The sequence below is a fragment of the Anomaloglossus baeobatrachus genome, chromosome 11 (genome assembly GCF_048569485.1).
Source record: "Anomaloglossus baeobatrachus isolate aAnoBae1 chromosome 11, aAnoBae1.hap1, whole genome shotgun sequence".
Classification (NCBI taxonomy): Eukaryota; Metazoa; Chordata; class Amphibia; order Anura; family Aromobatidae; genus Anomaloglossus; species Anomaloglossus baeobatrachus.
In genome coordinates, this window is record NC_134363.1 from 7,229,399 (window position 1) to 7,247,451 (window position 18,053).

At 45.2% G+C, this 18,053-nt stretch overlaps 1 protein-coding gene across 3 annotated transcripts in view; it reads left to right on the forward strand.

Annotated features, from left to right (window-relative positions):
- Window positions 1-18,053, forward strand: part of LRRC4B (leucine rich repeat containing 4B) — a 275,358-nt gene that overhangs the window by 141,197 nt on the left and 116,108 nt on the right. The window lies entirely within an intron of this gene.

An 18,053-nucleotide genomic window follows, 5' to 3' on the forward strand; every position in this document is an offset into this window, starting at 1 on the left:
TATGCCCACATGTGACTACACATCCTGCAAGAACCTGAGGAAGAAGCAGCTGCTGAGAACCACTGGCTCCTTCCCTCCCACGCTGCATCTTCATTCTCCATTACCACAGCAGATCTTCTCCTCCCACAGTCATGTACCATAGAACCTTGCAGATCCTCCCCTTCCACAGTGTTGTACCATAGATCCTGGCAGATCTTCCCCTTCCACAGTGTTGTACCATAGATCCTGGCAGATCTTCCCCTTCCACAGTCATGTACCATAGATCCTGGCAGATCCTCTTCTACCTCAGTCTTGTACCATAGATCCTGGCAGATCCTCCCCTTCCACAGTCATGTACCATAGATCCTGGCAGATCCTCTTCTACCTCAGTCTTGTACCATAGATCCTGGCAGATCCTCCCCTTCCACAGTGTTGTACCATAGATCTTGGCAGATCCTCCCCTTCCACAGTGTTGTACCATAGATCCTGGCAGATCCTCCCATTCCACAGTGTTGTACCATAGATCCTGGCAGATCCTCCCCTTCCACAGTCATGTACCATAGATCCTGGCAGATCCTCTTCTACCACAGTCTTGTACCATAGATCCTGGCAGATCCTCCCCTTCCACAGTCTTGTACCATAGATCCTTGCAGATCCTCTTCTCCCACAGTCTTGTACCATAGATCCTTCCTGGCAGATCCTCTTCCACCTCAGTCATGTACCATAGATCCTGACAGATCCTCTTCTACCTTAGTCTTGTGCCATAGATCCTTCCTGACAGATCCTCCCCTTCCGTGGTCTTGTACCATAGATTCTGGCAGATTCTCTTCTACCTCTGTCTTGTAACATAGATCCTGCAGATCCTCTTCTCCCACAGTTTTGTACCATAGATCCTTCCTGACAGATCCTCCTCTTCCACAGTCATGTACCATAGATCCTGGCAGATCCTCTTCTTCCTCAGTCTTGTACCATAGATCCTGGCAGATTCTCTTCTCCCACAGTCTTGTACCATAGATTATTCCTGGCAGATCCTCCCCTTCCACAGTCATGTACCATAGATCCTTGCAGATCCTCTTCTACCTCAGTCTTGTGCCATAGATCCTTCCTGGCAGATCCTCCCCTTCCACAGTCATGTACAATAGATTCTGGCAGATTCTCTTCTACCTCTGTCTTGTACCATAGATCCTGCAGATCCTCTTCTCCCACAGTTTTGTACCATAGATCCTTCCTGACAGATCCTCCTCTTCCACAGTCATGTACCATAGATCCTGGCAGATCCTCTTCTTCCTCAGTCTTGTACCATAGATCCTGGCAGATTCTCTTCTCCCACAGTCTTGTACCATAGATTCTTCCTGGCAGATCCTCCCCTTCCACAGTCATGTACCATAGATCCTGGCAGATCCTCCCCTTCCACAGTCATGTACCATAGATTCTGGCAGATTCTCTTCTACCTCTGTCTTGTACCATAGATCCTGCAGATCCTCTTCTCCCACAGTTTTGTACCATAGATCCTTCCTGACAGATCCTCCTCTTCCACAGTCATGTACCATAGATCCTGGCAGATTCTCTTCTACCTCTGTCTTGTACCATAGATCCTGCAGATCCTCTTCTCCCACAGTTTTGTACCATAGATCCTTCCTGACAGATCCTCCTCTTCCACAGTTTTGTACCATAGATCCTGGCAGATCCTCTTCTACCTCAGTCTTGTACCATAGATCCTGGCAGATTCTCTTCTACCTCTGTCTTGTACCATAGATCCTGCAGATCCTCTTCTCCCACAGTTTTGTACCATAGATCCTTCCTGACAGATCCTCCTCTTCCACAGTCATGTACCATAGATCCTGGCAGATTCTCTTCTACCTCTGTCTTGTACCATAGATCTTGCAGATCCTCTTCTCCCACAGTTTTGTACCATAGATCCTTCCTGACAGATCCTCCTCTTCCACAGTTTTGTACCATAGATCCTGGCAGATCCTCTTCTACCTCAGTCTTGTACCATAGATCCTGACAGATTCTCTTCTCCCACAGTCTTGTACCATAGATTCTTCCTGGCAGATCCTCCCCTTCCACAGTCATGTACCATAGATCCTGGCAGATCCTCCCCTTCCACAGTCATGTACCATAGATTCTGGCAGATCCTCTTCAACCTCTGTCTTGTATCATAGATCCTAGCAGATCCATTTTTCTCTGACAGCACTGATGTCATACGGACCACACAGTGAAGTCACATGGATCACATACCGGAGAAAACACGTGTCTGTGAAATAAAATTATTTGCTATACTCACTTGTCTCCAGTGCTGCTGTCTTCGGCACTGCTGTCACTTGCTTCAGGGCCCACTTATTATACTCATGCATATTCACTGCACCGCGGACCTGGAAGCAGTAGCGCCGGAAACAGCAGCGCTGGGGACTGGTGAGTAAAAAGTTCCAGAGCTCCGTATGCTATCACGGATAGCACGCGGAGAACACAAGTGTGCCAAAATCACAGCACACGGAGGACCGTATGCACCTTCAACTTGTCAGTAAAAATGTGTGTTTTCCACAAACATGTGAAAAAGGCCTCAGCAGCAGAAACCTTATCATTACAAGACTAGAAACTCTCATGCACAGCAGTCCAACATGCCCCCTGCTGTGATTGACACCTTGCTGTCTATGTACAATCTCCATAGAGCCTGGTGTGAGCAGGGACAGCTCCCTGGACTCTGCTACATGAATAAAACTAAAAATTGAGATTGTGTCAGAACGGCTGCAGCCAGTAATCTAAGTGATACATTGTTGGATTCAGAATTTCCTTACTTACATCATGCTGCTCCCAGACAAGGTAGCAGAAGCCTGCTGACAGATTCCCTTTAATAAGGGAGAGGGGCATTTTCATTTTGCAGGAAATGCATGGTTGAAGTCACTTCCATTATTATCTGGAGATGTGATAACATTAATGATTCATGATCGAATTATTACAGATAGCGGATTAGGGAGTGCACGGTGACAAGATCACGGCCAAATCTATCAATATGTTTACAATTCAATGTAATGATCTCATCTTCATTATTCCTGTATATTAGATCATGATCTTGTGTTTCACAAAGGTTTCCTATTCAGCTATGTATCTCCACTACTGATGGATATGGTATCCTCTTCATCCATCATTTTGAATGTGTATTCTTATAGATCCTCATCTCTTCTCACTATTATTAATATATACTTTTCACCATTTACTAATATTGCATCCTCTTCACTACTCAACAGTATTAGGTGGTTTTTGTAACTAAAATGTATTGCCTATAATAGAGCACCATCTGTGTTACCATTCAAACTTCATCATCAAAGATATCTCAAGGAATGTATTCTTCATAAAATCTCCATGTTAATAATATGGCAGTACTAAACTAATATGCAATACTAGAGACCACGTTTCCCCGAAAATAAGCCCTGCCCCAAAAATAAGCCCTAGCAGGACTTTTCAGCATTCTCTGCGTAAGGCTTAAGTATAAGCCCTACCCTGAAAATAAGCCCTAGTCGCAGTTCATTAATGAAGTGTCCGTGCAGCTAAAAAAGTTAAAGAATACAGGATAGTTCATCATAGAAAGCGGACACCCTAGAAGAGAAAAGACTAAAGAGAGAAGACCCCACGATCATACTCACCTTATGCCTAACGGGAGGATCTGCAGCGGATTGCACACCCACACACATCAGATCACACACCCATACACAGATCAGATCACACACCCATACACAGATCAGATCACACACCCATACACAGATCAGATCACACACCCATACACAGATCAGATCACACAGCCTTACACACATCAGATCACACACCCTTACACACATCAGATCACACACCCATACACACATCAGATCACACACCCATACACACATCAGATCACACACCCATACACAGATCAGATCGCACACACACCCACACACATCAGATCACACACCCATACACACATCAGATCACACACCCATACACAGATCAGATCGCACACACACCCACACACATCAGATCACACACCCATACACACATCAGATCACACACCCATACACACATCAGATCACACACCCTTACACACATCAGATCACACACCCTTACACACATCAGATCACACACCCTTACACACATCAGATCACACACCCATACACACATCAGATCACACACCCATACACACATCAGATCACACACCCACACACAGATCAGATCGCACACACACCCACACACATCAGATCACACACCCATACACACATCAGATCACACACCCTTACACACATCAGATCACACACCCATACACACATCAGATCACACACCCATACACACATCAGATCACACACCCATACACACATCAGATCACACACCCATACACACATCAGATCACACACCCATACACAGATCAGATCACACACCCATACACAGATCAGATCACACACCCATACACAGATCAGATCACACAGCCTTACACACATCAGATCACACACCCTTACACACATCAGATCACACACCCATACACACATCAGATCACACACCCATACACAGATCAGATCGCACACACACCCACACACATCAGATCACACACCCATACACACATCAGATCACACACCCATACACAGATCAGATCGCACACACACCCACACACATCAGATCACACACCCATACACACATCAGATCACACACCCTTACACACATCAGATCACACACCCTTACACACATCAGATCACACACCCTTACACACATCAGATCACACACCCATACACACATCAGATCACACACCCATACACACATCAGATCACACACCCATACACAGATCAGATCGCACACACACCCACACACATCAGATCACACACCCATACACACATCAGATCACACACCCTTACACACATCAGATCACACACCCATACACACATCAGATCACACACCCATACACACATCAGATCACACACCCATACACAGATCAGATCGCACACACACCCACACACATCAGATCACACACCCATACACACATCAGATCACACACCCATACACACATCAGATCACACACCCATACACACATCAGATCACACACCCATACACACATCAGATCACACACCCATACACACATCAGATCACACACCCATACACACATCAGATCACACACCCATACACACATCAGATCACACACCCATACACACATCAGATCACACACCCATACACACATCAGATCACACACCCATACACACATCAGATCACACACCCATACACACATCAGATCACACACCCATACACACATCAGATCACACACTCATACACACATCAGATCCCACACCCATACACACATCAGATCACACACCCATACACACATCAGATCACACACCCATACACACATCAGATCACACACCCATACACACATCAGATCACACACCCATACACACATCAGATCACACACCCATACACACATCAGATCACACACCCATACACACATCAGATCACACACCCATACACAGATCAGATCACACACACACACCCACACACATCAGATCACACACCCACACACATCAGTTCACACACCCATACACACATCAGATCACACACCCATACACACATCAGATCAAACACCCATACACACATCAGATCACACACCCATACACACATCAGATCACACACCCATACACACATCAGATCACACACCCATACACACATCAGATCACACACCCATACACACATCAGATCACACACCCATACACAGATCAGATCACACACCCACACACATCAGATCGCACACCCATACACACCACTTCCAGTGATATTGATTGCTGCGGGCCAGCAGAGTGAGACGCAGTGCAGGGGAGCGCGAGGTCCTGTGGATCGAGCGCTTACAGGACCTGCGGCTGGAACGCAACGATACATTACACTCTGCCGGCCGGAGGCAATCAATATCGCTAGATGTGGTGTGTGAGGGTGTGCGATCTGATGTGAGTGTGGGTGTGTGTAATCTGATGTGTGTGCTTCAGCCAATAGTAGGGGAGGACAGTGTGCAGCATACCTGCTGGGAGCGCCCGCCGAGGATCGCAGGAGAACCTGGGAGCCATGCAGAAGTCCGAGGTCTCGTTGGAAGGGGGGGATCTTTATTTTTTGAGGGGTAAAATTTCCCCCAACCGTGTTTCCTCGAAAATAAGCTCTACCCCAAAAATAAGCCCTAGCGCATTTTCAGGGGCAAAAATAAATGATAAGACAGTGTTTTATTTTTGGGGAAAAATGGTAACACCAGAACCAAATTGATTTTGATCTCTGTTACGTACAATTTAAGGGCAGGGTCACACGAGCGTGGAAATTAAGGTGGTGTCACACACAGCGACAACGACAACGACGTCGCTGCTACGTCACCATTTTCTGTGACGTTGCAGCGACGTCCCGTCACTGTCGCTGTGTGTGACATCCAGCAACGAGCTGGCCCCTGCTGTGAGGTCGCCGCTCGTTGCTGAATGTCCAGCTTCATTTTTTGGTCGTCGCTCTCCCGCTGTGACGCACAGATCGCTGTGTGTGACAGCGAGAGAGCGACGAAATGAAGCGAGCAGGAGCCGGCATCTGGCAGCTGCGTTAAGCTGTAACCAAGGTAAACATCGGGTAACCAAGGTGGTTACCCGATATTTACCTTCGTTACCAGCCTCCGCCGCTCTCACGCTGCCAGTGCCGGCTCCTGCTCTCTGCACATGTAGCTGCAGTACACATCGTGTAATTAACCCGATGTGTACTGTAGCTAGGAGAGCAGGAAGCCAGCGCTAAGCAGTGTGCGCGGCTCCCTGCTCTCTGCACATGTAGCTGCAGTACACATCGTGTAATTAACCTGATGTGTACTGTAGCTAGGAGAGCAGGGAGCCAGCGCTAAGCAGTGTGCGCGGCTCCCTGCTCTCTGCACATGTAGCTGCAGTACATATCGTGTAATTAACCCGATGTGTACTGTAGCTAGGAGAGCAGGGAGCCAGCGCTAAGCAGTGTGCGCGGCTCCCTGCTCTCTGCACATGTAGCTGCAGTACACATCGTGTAATTAACCCGATGTGTACTGTAGCTAGGAGAGCAGGAAGCCAGCGCTCAGTGTGCACGGCTCCCTGCTCTCTGCACATGTAGCTGCAGTACACATAGTGTAATTAACCCGATGAGTACTGTAGCTAGGAGAGCAGGAAGCCAGCGCTCAGTGTGCACGGCTCCCTGCTCTCTGCACATGTTGCAGCACAGCGTCGCGTGTCGTTATGATCGCTGCTTCGGCTGCTGTGTTTGACAGCTAAGCAGCGATCATAACAGCGACTTACAAGGTCGCTGCTACGTCACAGAAAATGGTGACGTAACAGCGACGTCGTTGTCGCTGTCGTTTAGTGTGACCCCAGCTTTAGACCATTGCTAGCCGATATTTTATCAGATAGCACTTGGACCAATGTTAGTCAATGGGGAAGTGCTGATGTCCAATTTTCTTTCACTGACAGATTATTTTACCATACCATTGGTATGTGAAAAGGAAGCCATAACTTAGAAATCACAAAACACAATAAGAAAAAGTATTTTGGCTTAAAAATATTAAATTTATTAGTTGTATATTAACATGGATGTGTACAACACATAAAAAAAAATAACCTGATACTGCTAGTGTGAAAAGGGGGAGATAGACACACTGTGGACTCTCCACAGGGACAAACCAATACTAATAGAAATATGGCTAAGCTGAGGAAAATGAGGAATTGAGCTAAGACCTAATTATATTCTTTGTTCTACCATATGGGATACTATTTTCCCTTGGTATATCATCAAAAAAGGGTCTAATTGTCACCATCAATTATATGCAAAAAGAGGTCAGTATCTCTTTAAGTAGAGAGCTGGTACTAGAGATCGGTACACTACAGTGCCATGTTTATTTTAGAGAAGGAATTCATAATAGATCCTTTGAATAGTAAAGTAACATCAAGCTGGAAGGACGGTCTGTGTCCTCAGCCCCAACGCATGTTTCGTGGTGTACGGCCTTCAGGAGGCGTGCTGTATACATTCATATTTAATATAATGTGTAACTAATAAATGTAAATTTTTTTAAGTCTCCTAATTATCGACCCCTCCTATGTATCTACCAATACAATTTGTGTAGCACTTCTGTATAGCACCTATGTATCTAATACTCATGTATCGACCACTTCCACAGATCAACAACGTCTATGTATCTACCACACATTGTGTTTACCACTCTTATCAAGTACGGACATACCAGGTGGAATTGTGCATTATGATAAGTAATTGGACTGCAAAGGGCACATATATTGCACCAGGACCTCCTACTGTCTGTTTTTACTCCCGAGTACAGATGAGTGAACCTGAGTTTTGTTTTTCAAACCCAATACTAACTTACTTTACATGCGAACTTAACTAGCACGAGCAGCGCTGTGCTCAAGTACGCGGGGGCTCAGCGCTGTAGTCAGGTACGCGGGGGCTCAGCGCTGTACTCAGGTATGCGGGGGCTCAGCGCTGTACTCGGGTATGCGGGGGCTCAGCCCTGTGCTCAGGTATTCGGGGGCTCAGCGCTGTGCTCAGGTACGCGGGGGCTCAGCGCTGTACTCAGGTATGCGGGGGCTCAGCCCTGTGCTCAGGTATGCGGGGGCTCAGCCCTGTGCTCAGGTATGCGGGGGCTCAGCGCTGTACTCAGGTACGCGGGGGCTCAGCGCAGTACTCAGGTATGCGGGGGCTCAGCGCTGTACTCAGGTACGCGGGGGCTCAGCCCTGTGCTCAGATATGTGGGGGCTCAGCGCTGGGCTCAGGTACGTGGGGGCTCAGCCCTGTGCTCAGGTATGCGGGGGCTCAGCGCTGTGCTCAGGTATGCGGGGGCTCAGCGCCGTACTCAGGTATGCGGGGGCTCAGCGCTGTACTCGGGTATGCGGGGGCTCAGCCCTGTGCTCAGGTATTCGGGGGCTCAGCGCTGTGCTCAGGTACGCGGGGGCTCAGCGCTGTACTCAGGTATGCGGGGGCTCAGCCCTGTGCTCAGGTATGCGGGGGCTCAGCCCTGTGCTCAGGTATGCGGGGGCTCAGCGCTGTACTCAGGTACGCGGGGGCTCAGCGCAGTACTCAGGTATGCGGGGGCTCAGCGCTGTACTCAGGTACGCGGGGGCTCAGCCCTGTGCTCAGATGTGGGGGCTCAGCGCTGGGCTCAGGTACGTGGGGGCTCAGCCCTGTGCTCAGGTATGCGGGGGCTCAGCGCTGTGCTCAGGTATGCGGGGGCTCAGCGCCGTACTCAGGTATGCGGGGGCTCAGCGCTGTACTCGGGTATGCGGGGGCTCAGCCCTGTGCTCAGGTATTCGGGGGCTCAGCGCTGTGCTCAGGTACGCGGGGGCTCAGCGCTGTACTCAGGTATGCGGGTGCTCAGCCCTGTGCTCAGGTATGCGGGGGCTCAGCCCTGTGCTCAGGTATGCGGGGGCTCAGCGCTGTACTCAGGTACGCGGGGGCTCAGCGCAGTACTCAGGTATGCGGGGGCTCAGCGCTGTACTCAGGTACGCGGGGGCTCAGCCCTGTGCTCAGATATGTGGGGGCTCAGCGCTGGGCTCAGGTACGTGGGGGCTCAGCGCTGTACTCAGGTATGCAGGGGCTCAGCCCTGTGCTCAGGTATGCGGGGGCTCAGCGCTATGCTCAGGTATGCGGGGGCTCAGTGCTGTGCTCAGGTATGCGGGGTCTCAGCCCTGTGCTCAGGTATGCGGGGGCTCAGCACTGTGCTCAGGTACGCGGGGGCTCAGCCCTGTGCTCAGGTATGCGGGGGCTCAGCGCTGTGCTCAGGTATGCGGGGGCTCAGCGCCGTACTCAGGTATGCGGGGGCTCAGCCCTGTGCTCAGGTATGCGGGGGTTCAGCGCTGTGCTCAGGTATGCGGGGGCTCAGCCCTGTGTGAGCCGTCTGCAGTGTTTGAAAACGGGGGGTAACAACAGCGTGATCAGATATCGTGTGCAACCCCCCAAAAGATAAAAAAAATGTCTGCCCTCCCTTTCCTGGAAGTGATCTGCTTATGGCTGGCTTTATGTGGGCAGAGGTTCACATTGCTAATCACTGTTTCCGCACCTCCTCGGGCAAGGTTCGGACACATGGACGTTCGGTTTGTTTACTCCCAGCGAACCGAATCTCCAAAGGCTCGCTCATCTTTACTCGTCTATGTATCTACCACTCTTATGTATCACTCTTATATTTAAAGACCAAGATATGACCAGCTCACCCTCTCCATGTGTCCACGAATCCTGCTGGGTAGGAAAGTTCAGAGGAATATGAACATATAAAAACAAATCATTTCAGCAAAAAATCAGATTCATTTGTTCCCATAAAACTACTATAAAAAAAATGAGAATAAAATACAAATACAGTATATATAGAAAAACGGTTTCTTTATTTTTACCCCCTTGGATTCAATACAGCAACTTTCAAATATCTGTCCAGTAGCCACAAGGAACAATGATGTCAGAGGGAGGATTTATACAGATGAACCTACAATGCAGCCTCTTACACAGTAGATTACACAGGACATAGAGCTCCATTGTACAGAGCAGCGTCTGTGTCCTATATTCTAGAGGGAAAGTAAAAGAGTTTTTTTTTCTTGTAATAAAATCACTAAAAATAATAAAAAAATTATAATGATGTAATTTTTATTGCGCTTTTTTATAAAATAATAAACATCACAAATCAGCAAATAACATGGACATATTTGTTGTCCCTGTAATCGTAATGACCCGAACAACACAGTGATCCGATTATTTATGGGAATTGGTAAATGCTGAAAAAAATTGCGCAATTTATTACTTTTCTTTGTTAAAACCGATAAAATAATGTAATAAAAATGTATCGCTGAGGCCATGTTCACACGTAGCGTAAATGCTGCATTTTTTCTGCAGGTGTCCGCACGAGTGCAATAACAATCCTCTGATTATTGCGTGTCTGCAGTGTTTTTTATGCATTGTCCCCTTATTTGATACATGTTTGTTGCAGATGTGAATCCTGAAGCTTATAATAAAAACACGAAATCCGCAGAGTTCAGTGGCGTCTCTAGACACCGAGGACGGAGATCTCAGACGTCTCATCCACTCTGCTTGGACAATTAGTCCGTGTTCACATGTAGTGTAAATGCTGCATTTTTTTCTGCTGTTTTTTTGCACATAAATTCTGCTGTGTGTAAGGCTAAGACCGCACTTTGCGTTGCCCTACATGCAGTTTAGAACGCACATTTTTGCCTTAATTGATTTAGCCAAAGTTGCCTTTTCCAGAAATTTAGCGCTAAAAACGCTGCGTTTTAGATGCGTTTTTAGCGCTTTTTACATGCTTTTCACCTGCGTTTTGACAGATGCGTTTTGAACATGAAGACACTGCTAAACTAAGATTAAATAGTCAAAGAGAATGAAAAAAGAGAAAAAAAAGGAAAACATATAATATTGGAATTAATAAAGAAAATAGTTATATTTCATGAACTTATAGCTGTTTTATGATATTTAATGCTAAAATAGCAATAACATCATAATTTGCTTTAATTTAATTGTCGGACTATGTGTGTGTGTAAAGGGACATATCATTCCATTATTTTAATGTCAGAAAAGCATGCGTTTTTGAAGTCCAAAACGCATGTTTTCTGCACCTAAAAAGCAGGTAACAATATGAAAAACTTTCAGCTCACCCATTCCATGTGCTCAGATTTCCCTCTGCTGCTCGGGCTGCAGGTGCTGTTACCTGAGTATAATGAAGAGGAAAGAGTTCTGCCCAGCGCAAGGAGGAGAAATACGTCAGTAAATTTCCAGGTGCTTTATTTTACTTGGTTTCCAATAAAACGATCATATAAACATATGAACAGTTAAGACATAGTCCTCCATGGATATTGACACAAAGCAGGTAAAACGCAGGAACTTTGAAGTTTCTTGGTTTTTGCCATTTCTCATTGACTTCAATGTTAGCAAAACGCACCCAAAATGGCAAAAACAAGTGACATGCTGCTTCTTTGAATGCATGGTTTTTGCCACAAAATATGCAAATTAAACGCAGCGTTTTAAAACGCAAAGTGCGGTCTAGAAATCAACCTTTCCATGAATTATTATGGAAAAGCAAAACGCATGCCTTTTGGCATGAAAACGCTGCAGCTCAAAACGCTGCAGAAAAGCAGGTAAAAACGCAAAGTTCGGTCTTAGCCTAAATGTCCAAGCAAAGTGGATGTGATTCCATGAGAAGACGCCACTGAACTCAGTTTTGATGCTTTTTTTTTCCTCTACAGGTTTCTATGTAGAGACTAATAAAATGCATGGAAAAAACTACTCTCTACAATAAAAACACTTAAAAACGCAGATTCACATCTGAACCAAAAACACATTAAATAATGGAGAAAAGGCAGAAAAAAATGCAGCAAAAATGGAATAATCAGAGAAGATTGTTATTGTGCAGTTTGGTGCAAACACAGGATTTATGCAACGTGTGAACATGACTATAGGCACAAGTAAGCAACGTCATATAGTGGCACAGAAATATAAGAACATTGTGGCTGCTATGACTATGAATGAACGGTCCGGGGCATCTGCTGAATGACTCTTACTGACAAATTGGTGTGGCTAGGGGTGTGGGTAGGGGCGTGGTCACAATTTGCCCAATTTGTCCCTCTTTCCTTTCTTCAAAAGTTGTGAAGTATGCAAGTGAATGATAAGTAAAACTATTTAAGGCCAGTTTCAGACGTCCGTGTTTCAGGTACGTGTGACATCCATTTTTAACAAGAATGACACACGTGCCCATGTCAGTCTATGGTGTTCCTCACGTGTTCATGATTTCACACAGACCATGTGACTCCGCGTGGCCACGCACGCAAAGATGTCCATTTTTTCTCTGCCAGCATGGGTGTCACAAGTACCACACACTGATGTGATCCGTGTGACATCAGAGTGACACGTTCCCGAGAAAACACGTGTCTCTGAAATAAAATGAATTTCTATACTCACCTGCCTCCAGCCCTGCTGTCTCTGCTGCTGCTGTCTCTGCAGCTGCTGTCTCTGCCGCTGCTGTCACTTACTTCCGACCCCTGCTCATTACACTTATTGAATATGCAATGCACTTATGAGCTGGAAGCAGCAGCAGCACCGGAGACATCAGTGCTGGGGACCACATCGCTGGGGCAGGTGAGTATCCAGCAGTGTGTGTGCAGTGAGGTCAGGAGATCATCAGAGTATCCAAGGAACTCAGATGACACCCTGACAACACCCCCGTGACATCCGCACTACTGCGGGTGTAGCGGCTGTGACTGATGCTAGAGCTGGCATCAACCCCACAAATATTACCCCGTTTGCCACTGCACTAGGGCAACGGGAAGAGCCAGGTCCAGCACCAGAAATGGCGCATCTAATGGATGCGCCATTTCTGGGGCAGCTGTGGGCTGCTATTGTTAGGTTGGAAAGGGCCAAATAACCATGGCCCTTCCCACCCTAATAATATCATCCCCAGTTATCTGCTGTACCATGACTGGTTTTAGTAAAATGGAGGGGACCACACGTCATTTTTTATTTATTTTTTTTTAATTAAAAAATAAAAATGCTGTCTGTAAAAAAGCTTGTCAATCTGGCTATCTCTATATCTATATCGTTATTCTATCTGTTCTTTCTTTCTGTCTACTTTATATGCTCTTTGTTATTTTCTTTTTTTATGTCTCGCTATCTATTTCATATGTTCTATCTATTTTACCTAGCTATCTATTTAATCTATTATCTATCTATTTTATCTATCTATTTCTCTATCTATCTAATCTGTTCTATCTATTATCTATTTATTTTATCTATTTTTCTATCTATAATTTTTCAGGCTTTACCCATCTTTTAGACATTAAAAAAACATTATTTTCAGTATCATGGATCTTTTACTGGTACCAGTCAAACGAACGTCCCACTGATGTCAAACGTTTGCAAACACGGACATCACACGGACAACACACGTGTGACACACGGATGACTATACGGGTACGTGTGGCTTGCACCTGTTTAAACACGGACGTCTGAAAGGGGCCTTACCCTGTTTCAGTCACACCCTATGGGAAATCTACTGTAGCTGCACAGTAATGTCAGGTGTAACATCCAAATCTGTGCTGGGGCCTACAAATTAACCCATAGTGCACCAATGCAGGTATACATTTCATTCATAGTAAGAAATGAAGCATACCTCCCAACTTTTAAAGAACAGAAAGAGGGACAAATTCTGTTGCGTGCACAACGCACCGCGCAAATTTTGACCACACCCCTAGCCACACCCATTTGGCAGTGAGGGTCGTTCATCAGACGCCCCAGACTGTTCGCTCATTCATAGCAGCCAGAACTTTCTCATATTTATAAAAGCGTCACTATACGGCATGTGGCTTTACTGTGTCTGTAAGGCTGTGTTCACACGTTGCATAAACGCTGTGATTTTTGTTTCTGCCGCTGTCTGCACCAAACTACACAATAAGGGCTTGTGCGCACGTACATGCTGAAAATTCTGCAGCGATTTGACATCTCATGTGCGCTTCAAGTCGCTGCAGAAACACTGCGTAATGGATGCAGTGTTTCAGCAGAATAGATGCCTATTTCATGCGCTATGGCTGCTGCCCCCACCATAGACAAAAAGGGAGCTGCATCCAAAACACACAAATTAATTGACATGTTGCATTTTAAACGCACCGATTTGGATCAAAATTTCTGCATCCAAATCGCTGCATTCAAAAAAGCAACGTGCGCATGTATCATGCACAATCTTCATAGATTGTGCTGGGGACGCAGGACGCATGCAGTTACGCTGCAGTGCAATACACAGCATAAATGCATGACATTACGCAACGTGCGCACACAACTTAACACTCGTCTCTGATTATTGCATCTTTGCTGCGTTTTTTCTGCCTTTTTGGTGCAGATGTGAATTTGTATTTTTAAGTGTTTTTATAGTACAGAAAAGCTCGCATTCTGCTCTCAGTATCTGCACTTTTTCTCCTGCATTTTATTAAGCTCCTCATAGAAACCTCTAGAGGAAAAAAAGCCCCAAAAACAACAGAGTTCAGAGGCGTCTTCTCATAAAATCACATGCACTTTACTTGGACAATTAAACACAACAGAAATTATGTGCAAAAAAAAAAATCCAACAGAAAAAAATGCAGCATTTATGTTACATGTGAACACGGCCTAAATGTCGAAGCAAAGTGGATGAGACGTCCTGAGATCTCCGTCCTCTGAGCGTCTAAAGACGCCGCTGAAATCTGCGCTTTTGGTGTTTTTTTGATTCCTCATATTCTTTTTTCCTGATGGAAGGTAATCCTCGTTTTTCTGCGTGTATCCTGTTTGAGGCAACAGTACAATATGAGGACCGCGACTGATATACGGAGGACTCTATATCCACTGCAGTGAGTCTTTTTTCTTATTGACTTTTGTCAGTTTTTTTTAAGCTCGAAAAAAATGCTGTTTAATTTTTAAATGCAGAATCAAAGCTTTTCTGTAGTATTAAAAAAGCATCAAACACCCGGATACACATCTGCACCAAACATGGATCAACTATCGGGGAAACCGCATAAAACTGCAGCAAACACGCAATAATCAGAGAAGATTGTTATTGCGCTCGTGGTGCTGATCCTGCAGAAAATAAGCAGCATTTACGCTACGTGTGAACACGGCCTCAGTGATAAATTTTTATTATATTTTTTATGGGTTTAATAGAGAAAAATAATCAAATGCACCATTTTTTTGCCATTTAACGATTCCCATAAATAATCTGATCGCTGTCTTTGGATCGTTACAATTAGAGGGACACCAGATATGTCCGTGTTATTTGCTGATTTGTGACGTTTATTATTTTATATAAAAATAAAAATGACATTATTCTAATTTCTTTATTCTTTTTAGTAATTTTATAAGAAGAAAAAAAAAATCTATTTTCTTTTCCCTCTGCAATACAGGACACAGAGACACTGCTTTGTACAATGGAGCTCTGCGTCCAGTGTAATCTGCTCTGTAATCAGAGGCTGCATTGCAGTTTCAACTATACACTGTGTGCAGAATTATTAGGCAAGTTGTATTTTAGAGGATTTTTTTTTTATTATTGATCAACAACTATGTTCTCAATCAGCCCAAAAGACTCATAAACATCAAAACTTAATATTTTTGGAAGTTGGAGTGGTTTTTTTTTAAATTTGGCTATTTTAGGAGGATATCTGTTTGTGCAGGTAACTATTACTGTGCAGAATTATTAGGTAACTTGACATGCAAAAACAAAACCCCCCAAAAATGAGTGCCCAATATAGCCCCCTTTCTTTCTGAGGACACTCAGCAGCCGACCATCCATAGATTCTGTCATTGCTTGATCTGTTTACGATCAACATTGCATGCAGCAGCCACCACAGCCTCCAGACACTGTTCCCAGAGGTGTACCGTTTTCCCTCCCTGTAGATCTCACATTTTATGAGGGACCAAAGGTTCTTTAATGGGTTCAGATCAGGTGAACAAGGGGTCCTGTCTTTTTTTTTTCATCTTTTAGACCTTTACTGGCCAGCCACGCTGTGGAGTAGTTGGATGCATGTGATGGAGCATTGTTCTGCATGAAAATCACGTTTTTCTTGAACGATACCAACTTCTTCCTGTACCACTGCTTGAAGAAGTTGTCTTCCAGAAACTGGCAGTAGGTCTGGGAGTTGAGCTTCACTCCATCCTCAACCCAAAAATGTCCCACAAGTTCCTCTTTGATGATACCAGCCCATACCAGTACCCCACCCTCACCTTGCTGGTGTCTGAGTCGGAGTGGAGCTCTCTGCCCTTTACTGATCCAGCCTCTGGCCCATCCATGCTGCCCATCAAGAGTCACTCTCATTTCATCAGTCCATAAAACCTATGAAAAATCAGTCTTAAGATATTTCTTGGCCCAGTCTTAACGTTTTATCTTATGTTTCTTGTTCAGAGGTGGTGGTTTTTCAGCCGTCCTTACCTTGGCCATGCCCCTGAGTATTGCACACCTTGTGCTTTTTGATACTCCAGTAACGTTGCAGCTCTGAAATATGGCCAAACTGGTGGCAAATGGCATCTTGGCAGCTTCACGCTTGATTTTCCTCAATTCATGGGCAGTTATTTAGCGCCTTTTTTGCCCAACACGCTTCTTGCGACCCTGTTGACTATTTGCCATGAAAGGCTTGATTGTTCAGTGATCACGCTTCAAAAGTTTTGCAATTTCAGGACAGCTGCATCCCTCTGCAAGACATCTCCCAATTTTGGACTTTTCAGAGCCCGTCAAATCTCTCTTCTGACCCATTTTGCAAAGGAAAGGAAGTTGCCTAATAATTAAGCACCCCTTATATAGGGTGTTGATGTAATTACACCACACCCCTCCTCATTACAGAGATGCACATCACCTGATTTACTTAATTGGTAGTTGGCTCTCAAGCCTATACAGCTTGGAGTAGGACAACATGTATAAAAAGCATCATGTGATCAAAATACTCATTTGCCTAATAATTCTGCACACAGTGTATCAAATCCTTCCTCTCACATCATCATTCCTTGTGGCTCAACAGCTAGGGCTGCTGGAAACATATTCGAAAGTTGCTGGTGTGAATCCATGGGCGGGTAAAACTTTTTTTATATATATTTATATTTTTCTCATTTCTTTGTAGTAGTTTTATGGGAATAAAATACTGTGACTTTTTTCTTCAGCTCAGTATGTATATATATATATATATATATATATATATATATTATATATATATTATATATCCATGTAACTGAATAATCTGCTTCTGGCTTTTCTTTCTGCAATGCAGGTCAAGCTTACCAAATCCTCCTATGCATCTCAGTATAGGCAGGGTCTCAATGGTAGAGCTGCTGCCTATGAACAATGAGTTGTAGTCCCATCTTGAGAAGCCAGAGCAGATGAGAATTTCATTTAGGCACTGAACTGAGTTAATTTATTCACTGCACTGAGAGGAGGAGGCGGGACAAGAGCAGTGACCAGCAGGACTCTGGGAGAGAGCCCTCAAATCGGGACAGTCCCGCTGAATCCGGGAAGGTTGGGAGGTATGAATGAAGTCTTGGCGGATATTAATGCTGCGAGTGCCGGGTATTCAGGTGATAGATCC